The 12,948-nt window shown below is 45.4% G+C and overlaps 1 long non-coding RNA gene across 1 annotated transcript in view; it reads left to right on the forward strand.

Moving 5' to 3' along the window:
- The window catches only part of LOC123378411, a 349,709-nt gene that overhangs the window by 221,020 nt on the left and 115,741 nt on the right, over window positions 1–12,948 (forward strand). Inside the window, exon 7 of the long non-coding RNA XR_006582596.1 lies at window positions 6,243–6,392. This is a non-coding gene — a long non-coding RNA (uncharacterized LOC123378411). The remainder of the gene's footprint in view (window positions 1–6,242; window positions 6,393–12,948) is intronic.

The following is a 12,948-nucleotide window of genomic DNA, read 5'->3' on the forward strand; positions in this document are numbered from 1 at the left end:
TTTGCATGTTCTTTTTTTCAAAACTGAGGCACAAGGAGGCATGTTAGGCAGGTGGTATCACTATGTTCTGAATGACAGAGCTGATCTGAACTTTTTCCTTCCTTGGTTTTTATGGTTCACTTTTCAGTTAAAAATTCTTTGTACTATACGTTCAGCTGAGGGATATTTCTACATGTTGGCTGCCTTTTTGAACTATTTATTTATTTTATCTGTAGAAAGATTTTTTTTTCTTTTCTTTTTAATTCCCCTTTCCTTTCTTTATATTTTGTTCTAGTAGCATTGATTCAGTAATTATATTAGTTATGGGTGGGAAAATGGGCTCAGATAAGATCAGAACTGACCCAAAGCTTTCCCATAACTGCAAAAAAGTATCTGAATGGTGTTTTGGAAAAGAATAGTTAACTTTTAAAAAACTTTATTTTTCAGTTCAATGTTTCTTTGTATTTCCTGGGGCTGAAAGTAAACATGGAAAAACTGAAAGAAAGTTTGTATTTCTAGCCCCAAAATAAGCAGTAAGGATTTGACCTCTTGAAGTTTGTTCTTGAGTGGATATTTGTTGTCTAATTTTGCAAGAGAGTGAGTTTCATTTGCTTCTTCAAATGGAAGCGAATTCAAACCTTTCCAAGTTCAGCTTCCTCTAGCACCAGCCACTTTAGAATGGGTATTGTTAATGATCCTTGTGGGATCCCAAAACGCCGTGAGAAGAGCAGATTGATTGATTGATCTGAAAATAAAACGAATTAAGCTTTATTTTTTGAGCACCAATCACAGGTAAGGACAGATCTGGAGGACAGCAGGAGAAGGGTATTGCCTGTTACGTATTAAGACTCTCCAGAAAAAACATGGGTGGCATTTTGGATTTTCTGGTTTTTGCTAGGTGTATAAAGCAGCAACACGTAGCGTGAAGTTGGACGAGCAATGTATTGACCCATGACTTGTTTGTAATAGTAGCACAAAGTGAGCAGGGGCGCTTATGTTTGGATTACAGATGGAAACTTAAACTTTTGGCACTTTATAGCTTTGTGGTTAAAGCAAGCATCAATTTCCTTTTCCTCTCTCTTCCTTTGACGCTTGGTTGGGCAACCTTTGATGCTGCTCTGGGCATTTTTTAAATTTAGATTTTGTTTTTTGCCTGGCTGGGCATCAACCTCTTTTGCTGCTGTGGGTAATCTTTACTTAGAATTCCCAGGTGATTAACTTTCACTGACTCTAGGTGATTTCATTGATTTCACTGACTGCCTGGATGTTCTAGTTTACTGCTGATAATAGGAGTATGATACAACCCTGGATTTTGGATATGGGAATGTATGAATCCTTTGATCAATGCAATTTTATATATCCTTATATATAATAGTATCAGCCAAAGGAGTCTTACATTTTATTTATGTATGTGTATATATAACCTTTGGATAATATGTGTTACGTTTAGATATTGCTGACAACTTTCATTTGGAGAATTTGAGTTAAAATTTGCTACTTGTTAGTCTTCACTCTGCATATTATCTCGGGGTTTGACTGGTAGGCATCTTATAATCTGCACTGAGTATGGGGCAGTATGTATCTGTCCTAGTCTACAAACAGACAAGAGGCCAAACTTCCCCCTTGTTTCAGGGAGCAAGTAATCTGTACTAGTCTTTTCCTTCCAAGGTTTTGCCTATTCCCTGCTCTCCTGTGCAGGAGAAGGAGTAACAGCCCCAGTGAATTTCTCTGTGATGCAGGTACCAGCACACGTGGGCATTATGCCACCTTATACCACTGTGCAGGTAGACTCACAGTTGAGCCCTTAATGTTTCATATATGTTATGCCTGTAGTATGTTATGTCCCTTGAGAATTAGGTGTTAGACTAATTAGGTTTGTATCACTTTTTTCCAGCCAATTTGGTAGCTTTCTAGGTCTTTCTTCTCTGTGCCTGTCATAAACAGATAATTAAGGATTAATGCCTCTTTTACCTGTAAAGGGTTAAGAAGTTCACCTAGCCTAGCTGACACCTGACCAGAGGAACCAATGGGGGGACAGGATGTTTCAAAAGGAAGGCGGGAAGTTCCCTTTATCTTGGTCAGTTTCATCTGGAGTGGAAAAGATCAAGGAACCAGCCTCTTATCAGAGTAGTAAGTTTTAGAAAAGAATAAATAGGTTTATGTTTATTTTCTTTTTGGTTTTCCTCAGGCTGTAATCTTGTTAATTCTATTTCCTTTTGCATAGTTTTTTTCCCTTGTCTGACATTTCCCTCCCCCCCCACTTTAGCTATCCTCAGAGGTAGAAAAAAAAACAGCTTGTAACTTTCTTTGTTACTGTAATTGGACTCCTCAAAATGAGAAAGAAACAAGAAAAACTGGTTTGTGACTTGTCTTTTGCAAACTGTAATTACCCTCCAGCTAAAGCCCAGCTGGAAATCATTCTAACAAAGCCTTGTTAGAAAAACTTTATCTATTTGCCTTCAGCATATCTCTCCTTCACTGCTTCCCCAGCATCTCAAAGGAGGAAAAAAAATCTGGCTTTTGGTTCCTTTAAAATCCCACCATTGCCACCATGTCGTCGGTTTCACCCCTACTCTGGACTTTAGCGTACAGATATGAGGACCTGCATGTGAACCCCTAAACTGAATTACCAGCTTAGATCTGGTTTTGCTGCCACCACTCCCAAGTACTAACTCCCTTCCCTGGGTGATCTTGAGAGACTTATTCACCAATTTCCTGGTGAACACCGACCCCTTAGATCCAACCCCTTAGATCTTAACACCAGGAGAATTTAACCATCGCCCCTCCTTTCCCCCACCAATTCCTGGTGATTCCAGATCCAATCCCCTTGGATCCTAACACAAGGAAAAATCAATCAGGTTCTTAAAAATAAGACTTTTAATTAAAGAAAAGAAAGGTAAAAGAAAAAAACCTCTGGGAGAGATTAGCATACCAGCTACTCTCACAGACAACAGATTCAAACACAGACGATGTTCCGCTGGGCAAAACTTAGTACACAAAATAATTTGATTATTCCTCTAATTGCACAAAGACAAAGTCACAAAAGAAAATAAACATAAACCTATTTATTCTTTTCTAAAACTTACTACTCTGATAAGAGGCTGGTTCCTTGATCTTTTCCACTCCGGCTGAAACTGACCAAGACAAAGGGAACTTCCCTCCTTCCTTTTGAAACATCCTGTCCCCCCCACCCATTGGTTCCTCTGGTCAGGTATCAGCTAGGCTGGGTGAACTTCTTAACTCTTTACAGGTAAAAGAGGCATTAACCCTTAACTATCTGTTTATGACTGTCTATTCCAGTTTGGATTATATACATTCTCTCATCACTGTGTAGATGTTCTAGCTACATAATTAAGTTTTTTTGTCCATCTGTATAGTTATAGCTGTATGTTCTGCAGTTTTCTGTTCCATGAATTTAGTTGATGTTGTACAAGAGAAAATGCATGTCTGGTACCTTTTGATTTAAAGAAATATTTTCTGCCTCAGTTCTTTAGCAAGTCCAGTAATGTCTCAGGCTGTTTTCTTTACATAAGAGACTGTCCAAACATTGCGGCCTACTAATGCAATAAAAGGCAAATCCAGCCTTAGCGTCTGTGGTTTGTGAAGAGCCACGTATTTCCATTAGAAAGATGGGGGTAAGGCAGGCACACAAAGGGACTGTGCGGACATGGAGGATACTTGCAGGAGAGAAGTACATGGAAGGGTCCCAAATAGTCTACTTCAGCAATTGGATCTAACTAGCCCACGTACAGTGGCTCAGCTGGTATTACTGCCTAGAGGAGAGATTCTTCAGACCAGAAACCCCCCATGCATCTGGCCAGCACTTGGCGACTTGATAGGGTTGCCAGGCAGCTGGTTTTCGATGGAACGCCTGGTCGAAAAGGGACCCCAGTGGCTCTGGTCAGCTTAGCTGACCGGGCTGCTAAAAGTCCAGTTGGCTACAGCAGGGCAGGCAGGCTCCGTGCCTGGCTACTCGCTGCTCCCAGGAAGTGGCTGGAATGTACCCCCGGTTCTTGGTGGAGGGGTGACGCCTACAGGCAGGGGCAGCGTGTGGAGCCCCCGGCCACCCTTTTGCCTAGGAGCCACAGGCACATGCTGCTGCTTCCTGGGAGCCGTGTGGACTTCCTTTGTCCTTGGGAAATGCTGGGGATGCTGGAGGTCAGTGCTACCCGGAGCCCGCACCCCAAACCCCCTCCTGCACTCCAACTCCCTGCCCAGGGCCGGCTCCAGAGCCCAGCGGGGCAAGCACCTGCCTGGGGCGGCCCTTTCCCGGGGGGGCGGCAGGCTGGGCCGGCGGACCTGCCGCAGTCATGCCTGCGGGAGGTCCACCGGAGCCCCGGGAGCAGCGGACCTGCCGCAGGCATGACTGCGGAGGGGACGCTCGGCCCGCGGCTCCAGTGGACCTCCCGCAGGCATGCCTGCGGCAGCTCAACCGGAGCCGCCGGACCTGCGAACCGCCCACAGCCGCGGGAGGTCCAGCCGAGCCGCGCGACCAGTGGACCCTCTGCAGTCATGCCCGCGGGAGGTCCGCTGCTCCCGCGGCTCGGGGGCGCCTCCCGGGCATGACTGCTTGGGGCGGCCAAAAACCTAGAGCCGCCCCTGCCCCTGCCTCAGCCGTGAACCCCCTCCTGCAATCCAAACTCCTCTACCCCAGCCCGGAGCCCCCTCCTGCACCCCAAGCCCCTCATCCCTTGCCCCACCCAGAGTCCCCACCCCTAGCCAGAGTCCTCAACCCCTGCCTCAGCCCGGAGCCCCCTCCCACACTCCAAAACCCTTGGACCCAGCCTGAACCCCCCCATGCACCCCAAACCCTTCATCCCTGGCCCCATTCCAGAGCCCTCACCCCCAGCTGGAGCCCTTACCCCTTCCTGCACCCCATCCCTCTGCCCTACCACACTTTGAACCTCTCCACCCCACCGTGGAGCCCCCTCCTGCATCCCAAACCCCTCATCCCCAGCCCCACCCCTGAGCCCGCACCCCCAGCCAGAGCCCTCACCCCCTCCCACACCCCTCACCCCAGCCTGGTGAAAATGAGTGAGTGAGGGTGGGGAAGAGTGAGTGATAGAGGGAGGGGGGGGGGTATGAAGTGAAGGTGGGCAGGGCCTCAGAGAGGGCTGGGGTGGGGTAGGGCGGGAAAAGGGTGTTCCATTTTCTGCAATTAGAAAGTTTGCTGGGCCAGTTGCTGGGCACCTCATATTCATCTAAGGGCTGAATCCTATGAGATGCTAAGTGCCCCCTGTTAGGTGCTGAGCACTCTCAATTCACACTAGCATCAATGAGAATTACAGGTTCTCAGCAGATACTGAATCCCTCTCTGGATCAGGCGTTTAGGCCCCAATCCTATCATTCATTGCATACAGGCAGATTGACTACAATGGGGCCCCGTGTGGATGCTGCAGTCTGTCTGCGTACAACAAATTGCAGAATTAGGCCCTCAGTTATTCTTGTTCAGAAACCTTCTCTCTTACTATGGAATAGGATAGGAATAGTCTGGATTAAATCTCATAAAAGCAGGTTATGATTTGGGATTCCCCCCAAGTGCACCATGCAGCCCGGCTCACCTGAGGTCTCCTTCTGTACTCAGGATGGCTGAGGTGAGGCAGAGACCCCCCTAGGGAAGACTGGAGCTGGGCTGATGGATCTCCTGCTGTGCAGATCTACTGACAGCTGCCCTCACAAAGTGTGGGGACAGGAGCCAGGGGAGCTGCTGCAGCCCTGAGGCTGAAGTTGCTGTAACAGCCTGAGTGCAGCTCTGCTGTCAGCAGGCTGGAGGTGACAATTTCTTCCCGCTCCTTGCCCCTTGGGCCTCCACATGGTTCAGGCCAGTTATGCATATTATACACTTGGGGAAGGATTTGCCCCTTAATGCACTGGGCTCATTGTACGTGCAAGTATTAACTTAAATGAAGCTTTATTTCCAGCCTACAGCTCATAGTTAGCTGTGGCTTGCCTCTTGGGTATCTCTTTATTTGCCTCTAACTCACTCAAATCTTTGAACGTTTGCCAGCGTGGGCCCAGTGGAATCCCTCACTTTAGAAGATTTGGTTTGCTGATTCTGTCTCTCTTCTTAAATATAAATTCAGATCTTATTTATTTACTTTTTTGTGATTGAATTCCTATGCCTACAACGTGCCTTTCATCCTGACAGTTTCCTAGCTTTCAAACATGGATTAAATTATTGTTTGAAATAACCATTTGGAAAGATTGCATCCAAATTCTGACCTATAACATAACTTATTTTCCTCTCTTATTTATGTGCACAGGTTTATTATTCTGAGGTGCCTCCTCACGACGCCTGGGCTGCTGCCACAAAAACTTAATTTTGGAAACTGAGGATTGAAGTGTTTATTTGGAGGGGGAAAAAGAGATGCATAAAATTGCATGGATTTTGGAAAAACAGCTGAAGAAAAAAGGTAGGTCATTTTTTTGTTCAAAATAGAAAGGGAGGGAACTAGTTTAACTTAATTAAAATTAGTAATGTAAGATAGAGGTGATTTGTGGCGAATGTAGCAATGGAAGTTATGTTTGGGTTTTTTTGTCTTGAACCTTTTAAGCTTTTAAGATTCTGCTGTCTGCAGAGGTGGCTGCTTTGGGAGGCAAAGTGGAGGCAGTATATTACATATATTATTCACACTGGGCTCTTCTATGTTAACTATACATTATTCTTTCATGGTTTGTTGTTTTGTTTTAAACTGAAAGAAAAGTAACTAAGTCTGAAGGAATCTGGTAGCATTTTCTGCATTAGAAGTAGAACACAGCTGAAAATGTGGTGGTGTTTTTTTTAATTTCCCTTAATTATTTAAGGGACAAACATCAGTAGAAAGTCTTACAATTCTAGATCTCTAAAATCACAGTGTCGCAACAACATTACAATTAATGCATAGAGAAAGATGATCAGGTGGTACTAATCTCTATATATCCAATACTCTGCATGGTTAGTGAATCGCTGCCCTATCGTGAAATTCCATATCATACAAGATGCAGGATTCTCATTCTCTAGACCAGTTGACCGACCAGTTACCCCACAGAGAAGAGCTCATCCTGTTTGCAGAAAATCATAGCTGCACAGAGTGCTCCAAAGGGAAATCCTGGCTAGTTAATGGTAACAGAAGGACTGGAACTGGTGTCCAAAAAAATAGGAATAGACATATGCCCCCAAATCTGGTTAATTGTAAATTTCACCTGTGTTTGAACTATGCAGTCATTCTAATAACTTCTGCATTGCTGAAAGGTAAGTAAATGACACTTATAGTAAAATGTGGCAGATTCAATGTCACTTTAGCTGTCTTGAAAGATATTCTTTTGATCCTCTTTTTTGTGATGACTGAAAGTAGGGTGCTCTCTGATTATTATACCCTCCACAGTATGCTGTAGTAAAGACCTAAAGCACCGCAGTAACCCAATGGCAAAGTGTACTGTTTTGTACTACTAATATAGAATACAATCGTATCTGTGTTGGGGTTACTGTAATAAACAGGATGGTACGCTCAGTGGAACCCACACCTTCACCAGTCGGGGTTCAAGATATTGATGTACCTGTCTCTTCCTTTCCTGATCACTTGAAAGCAGGCAAGTGCTCACCTCTTGCCTGAACACCAGATGTTCTTGAGGATAGTGGACATCCTGGGCAAGTCCTAGTGGTAGTATTGGATAGGTAGAAATTGTCTATCCACCCATCTACAGCAGCCTTCTGTTTATAGAAAGAATAATAGTTAGCAGTGCCTCCACCTGGATATGGACTGTATACCTTTGTTAGGGTTCCTTGATAGAACAACTCTGGTCTAAACGATGCAATGGGCATAGCAGATAAGGGCAAATGACTACTGATTACTCTAAGGAAAGCATTAAACACTCAAGTGGAGGCAGGAACAGCTGTACTTAAAAGTAACATAGCAAAATCCATTGACAATGCAATGGAATAAAAATAGAGTATCTACTGTACTGATCAGACATGCCAAACCTGCGAAAAAAAGGAGAAAGTGGGCTTGTTTTTGGCTTAATTGGCTTGTGAGTTGTTTGTTGGCTAGTTTTTGGCTTGTAGCTTGTTGCTGCTGCTTCTTTTTTTTTTTTTTTTTGATCGGCTCCCAGCAAGCAGGGGCAAGTGGGGGGAGAGTCAGGGTGTATAGTGGGTCCAACACAGTCCCAGACTGCATGCTGGAGGGATCTAGCCACATAGAGTGCTGAGGTTCTTAGGGATTGGCTTGTTTTTGAAATGAGATTAGCTCGATTTTTGGCTTATTGTGAAAGTCGGGGTGCTTATTTACCATGTGAACGTTGGCAACTGTGGTAATGACTATGACAAGTCAATAGGTGGCATTGTAACTGTTCAGCTAAAGGCAAAACATTAAAGTAAATTAACCACAATTCACTACACCAGAAGCTTATGTTAAAAAACAAAAACTTAAATTTACACAAGAACGTTCACCATTAACATGATACAAACAACCCCTCCCAGAGTGCACGCTCCCCAATAGTTTTAAAATCCCAAACACTTTCTTGGGATGAACAGGAGTTCCAGGGCAGCATTAGGTATTTGTGAATCATCAGAGGTAGTCCAGATAATAGGAATGAGACACTTGTGTATAGGGCAGAGTAAAATTGACACAGTGAGAGCTGGTAATAATCCCACTAATAAAACAACAGCCGCCAAGTGTAAGCGGGCAATGGATTTTATTACAAGCTCCCTGGAGTGCACCTCAGCTAGTCTGTGAGAGACACTGTTCCTAGCACAAGGACTTTCACAACAGACCATCCAGGGGACCAACAGGGACTCCCCAAATAAAGAGAATCGTCTCTGGATCCTCATACACTCTACAATTGCCTGTGGATGCAGCTCAGGCTCTGCCAGTACAATCAGCACTTTCTGGCTATAGCTTCCAGTGGCTGGCTGCTGAAACTCCATCAAATAGGCCTGCAGGTGCAGCAGGACCATAATCCTGGCCATGTGTTCTCAGCAGGGATGGATTCACAGTGGAGTCTCCCAAATCTCTGGATACAACCTTACTCTAAATTGACTGTCTGCAGACTTGCCTGCTGCTATGCCTAGATCTCATGCTTCTCTCCACCAGCCACCTCCCTTCTGTCACTCAGCCTATCCACTCAGTCCATGTAGGAACTCTTGACATTCCACTTCTGCCCTGATACAGGCTCACAGAGCAAAGTTCAAAGTTTCCCACCCCCAGAGGGCACCAAACACTGCATAATGTGAGCTGTGGTCCTTGTGGTATTGAGCCCATCCAATTCAATTGGAAGTACACCTCTACCCCGATATAACGCTGTCCTCGGGAGCCAAAAAATCTTACCGCATTATAGGTGAAACCGTGTTATATCGAACATGCTTTGATCCACCAGAGTGCGCAGCCCCACCCCCCCGGAGCACTGCTGTACCGCGTTATATCCGAATTCGTATTATATCGGGTGGCGTTATATTGGGGTAGATGTGTAGTTGTCCACGGAGGCCTAATCATAAGACCTCTGCCAAGTTTTGGAGGCCACAAAAAGGGGAGGGGCCCATACTGAAATAGAAATCAGTTCTCATGTGGCTTCATTTCCTCATCCATTTTAGCTCTGTAGTATTCCATCTAATATGTATAAGCGGGGGAATGGTCCCACTATTGTGGGGAACTTTCCTGGCTTCTGCACTACCCCGGTGAAGTGGGCGAGCGAAAGGATCTGAGTCCTCGCTCCCACTTCCTTTACCCAGAGGCTTCCCTGCCCTTGAGGACTCCCCTTTCACTCTCCTGTCTGGCAGAGTCCTCGTAAACCCAACAAGGCTGGGCCCAGGATTCCTGGGGGCTCAACCCCCAAACCTGCTGTGGTCACCTGGGACAGGGGCTAGGGTGTCCCCACTCCAGGGTACTCTCTCTGCACTGGGCACCTCCCTGATCTACTGATCATTTCATACAATTTAAAGCAAATACAAGTTGTTTAATTAACAATTAATTTTAAAAAAGAATAAGGAAAAATGGGAAAGGTCAAAGGAAAACACATCACCCTGCTCTGTGGCAGGGAACATTACAAACAGTGTCTCTGGACATCAGAGCACTTCACAGTCTGTTCCTTGTAGGTCCCAGGTCTCCTTCTTAGGCCCTGGCTGTGCTGCAGGGATGCTGCGGGTTGGACACTTGCAATGGTGGTGGCCACACACCTCTGGGCTTTGGGTGGTAGGACCCTTCTTCCCAGCATCAGCCCCCTGTCATGTTAAGATCTGCCTTCCAGTCTGGCCTGCAAGGACCCTTGGCTGGGGGTGTCTTTCTGTGCTGGGCCGTTTGTCCAAGGTCCCCCCTTGGCTGGCCCCAGTTGCTCACCAGACCTGGCTCTGTGGCTGCAATCTGCTCCCAGCACAGAATCTGATCTCCCTGGGCTGTCTCTGGCTCTGTGGCTGCAGCTCTGCACCCAGCACAGGATCTGCTCTCTCCCTGGGCTGTCTGGCTCTGCTCCCAACTCTGACCTGCTTCCTGAGCTGCTTTTCTGGCCCCTCTGGCTTTGGCACGGCTCTGCTCCCCAGCTCAGCTTGGGCCCCTGCTTTCTTCTTAGCTCGCCCCCACTCTGTCTGACCCAGGCAATTGCAGCTCACACAGAGGACGGGACCCCCCTGGCCTCCTGACTCCCTGATTAGCCTGCCCGCCCTGTCAATCAGGCTCAGAGGCTGAAGCTGACCTGGAGCATTGGCCTCTCCCCAATCTTTTAGTGCTGGGAGCTAGCCAACCAAAACACCCCCACTGAATGTTAGTAAGGGGGCAACAGTCCCCTTATATATGCATCATTATCATCATTATTCATCTCCATCAACTGCTGCACAGCAGATTGAACCTTGCCCTGGGACATGAATCACAGAGTGGACCATGTCCCCAACTTACCCATTCTAAGAAAAAACACCAGATTATCTGTCCCAGTTCTTCTTTCAGCTACACCTTTGCAGACCTAGAGGCCCTGGCAGGGGAATGCACGGCATAGTGGCTGGGTGTATAGGTATATTTTCAAAATGAACTGAATAGCCACTGATAAATCATCTAGAGTATTTGGAGAAAAAAAAGACAATCAATAATATATCTCAGGAATAGGCTGGACAGCAACTGAGACTCTTTTTTGTAAGTTTAATTTGAATCGAGTATATAGTGAAATATGTATCCGGACAATATGACTTTTCTGTGGGACCCTGATCCTGAACTTCTGTTCTCTGGCAGTAGATTCTTCTGTCCAAGAGAACTTGTCTAGATTTATTGCCTCTGATGTGCAGCCTCATATAAGACAACGGTTGCAGTGGCTGCTGACTAGTAAATTAGCCAGGTAACTCTGTCTCCTTGTCTGTGTGTCTCTTCACATCAGGTTAGAAGAAGACTTACCCGTGACTCTCTGTCTGCATGCTCATAGGCTAGCAGCACGTTAAATGCCAGCTAGTGAAACAAATCAGCAGTTGTTCCTGCTGCTCATTCATCTGATAGTACATTTCCCTGTTGTTTTTTCTCCAGGGAAGGTATACAATTACTGTCTCTGTAATTTATAATTACATGCGTTAGGTGTAATGTATGTAATACTTCGCAGTCTGTAGTGCAAGGCTCCTAGAGGTGTCGAAGTAATCTAATTGCCCTGTGGGGATAATTCTCATCTGCACAAATTCTTTTTTTTCCCTACTGGTTTGGTTGTGGTACTAGAAGCAAAATAGAATTAATGGCTTTAGCTTCGATGCAGTGATAAATATTGTCAGTACGGTGATTTACTGAATGTCTGCTAGGGCTTTTCATTGGTCTAAAGGCATTTTATGTACCTAAGGCTTGATCCTGAACTCAGTTCATGATGTCACTCTTTACAATATTAGTGGCTTTCTTAATAATTATTTTTTATAAAAGTCACTGGCTCTCAGCAGTGGTGCTGATGACACCAGGGTTTTGTTAACTGTTCAAGTGTCAGTATTTGGTCCTGCCATGAGGTCAGGGGACTGGACTCGATGACCTCTTAAGGTCCCTTCCAGTCCTAGAATCTATTAATCTATTCTTCAAATGTCACTGTATATTATTTTAGATCCTGTTTAGTTTAAATAGTTATTCCTCTTGCACTCACAAGAGAGAAAAGGGATCTGTTCTCCTGTCACTATGTGAGCATAATACACAATAGCCTCAGTGGAGTGAAATATGCATATTGCAAGGACAGTTGATCCCTAGTTAATATGTACCTGTCTGCTCTAGATTGAGACCTATGACTGTGCAATTATTTTACCACAGTATTTCGTTTTATTTATTGGCTGGAATATAGTACTATACAACATACCCACACACAGACCTGCTTTTCATGCAATCTATTCCAAAGTCGCTTTTTATTCCATTAAAAGTCAACTCTGAATAGGATACAGTACAAAATTAATTTCATTTTCTTATTTGTAGAAATAGAAAGGATGATCTTGCTGTTAAGATACTGGAGTGGCATTCAAGTGATCTGTGTCTGATTTTTAGTTCTGCCACAGACTACTATGTGACCTTGGGCAAGCCACTTAGGGCAAGATTTTCAAAGGTATTCAGGCACCAAAAATGCAGAGTTAGGACTTGATTCTGAGCATCACAAGAACTAACTTCTTTAGGTGCCTGATAAAATCATTGTGATATAAAAAGCCTCAGTTAGGTGTCTAAGCTCCTATACAGTGAGTGGGAGGGGATAGGCACCTTAGAATGCAATTCACAAAAGCAAGCATGCTAGGCAGGGAGTCTGCTGACCAGAGGGATGTGAGCTAAGTCCTGTGCTTCTCACATACATAGGTGCCTAAGGCCTGGTCTACACTAAGGGCGGGGGTCGAACTAGGGTACGCAAGTTCAACTACGTGAATAGCGTAGCTGAACTCGAAGTACCCTAGTTCGAACTACTTACCCGTCCAGATGCTGCGGGATTGAAGTCTGCGGCTCCAAGGTCGACTCCGCCACCGCCGTTTGCAGTGGTGGAGTTCCGGAGTCGACCGGAGCGCGCGGGGAGTTCGAACTA

This window comes from Mauremys mutica, chromosome 10 (genome assembly GCF_020497125.1).
Source record: "Mauremys mutica isolate MM-2020 ecotype Southern chromosome 10, ASM2049712v1, whole genome shotgun sequence".
In the NCBI taxonomy this organism is placed as follows: domain Eukaryota; kingdom Metazoa; phylum Chordata; order Testudines; family Geoemydidae; genus Mauremys; species Mauremys mutica.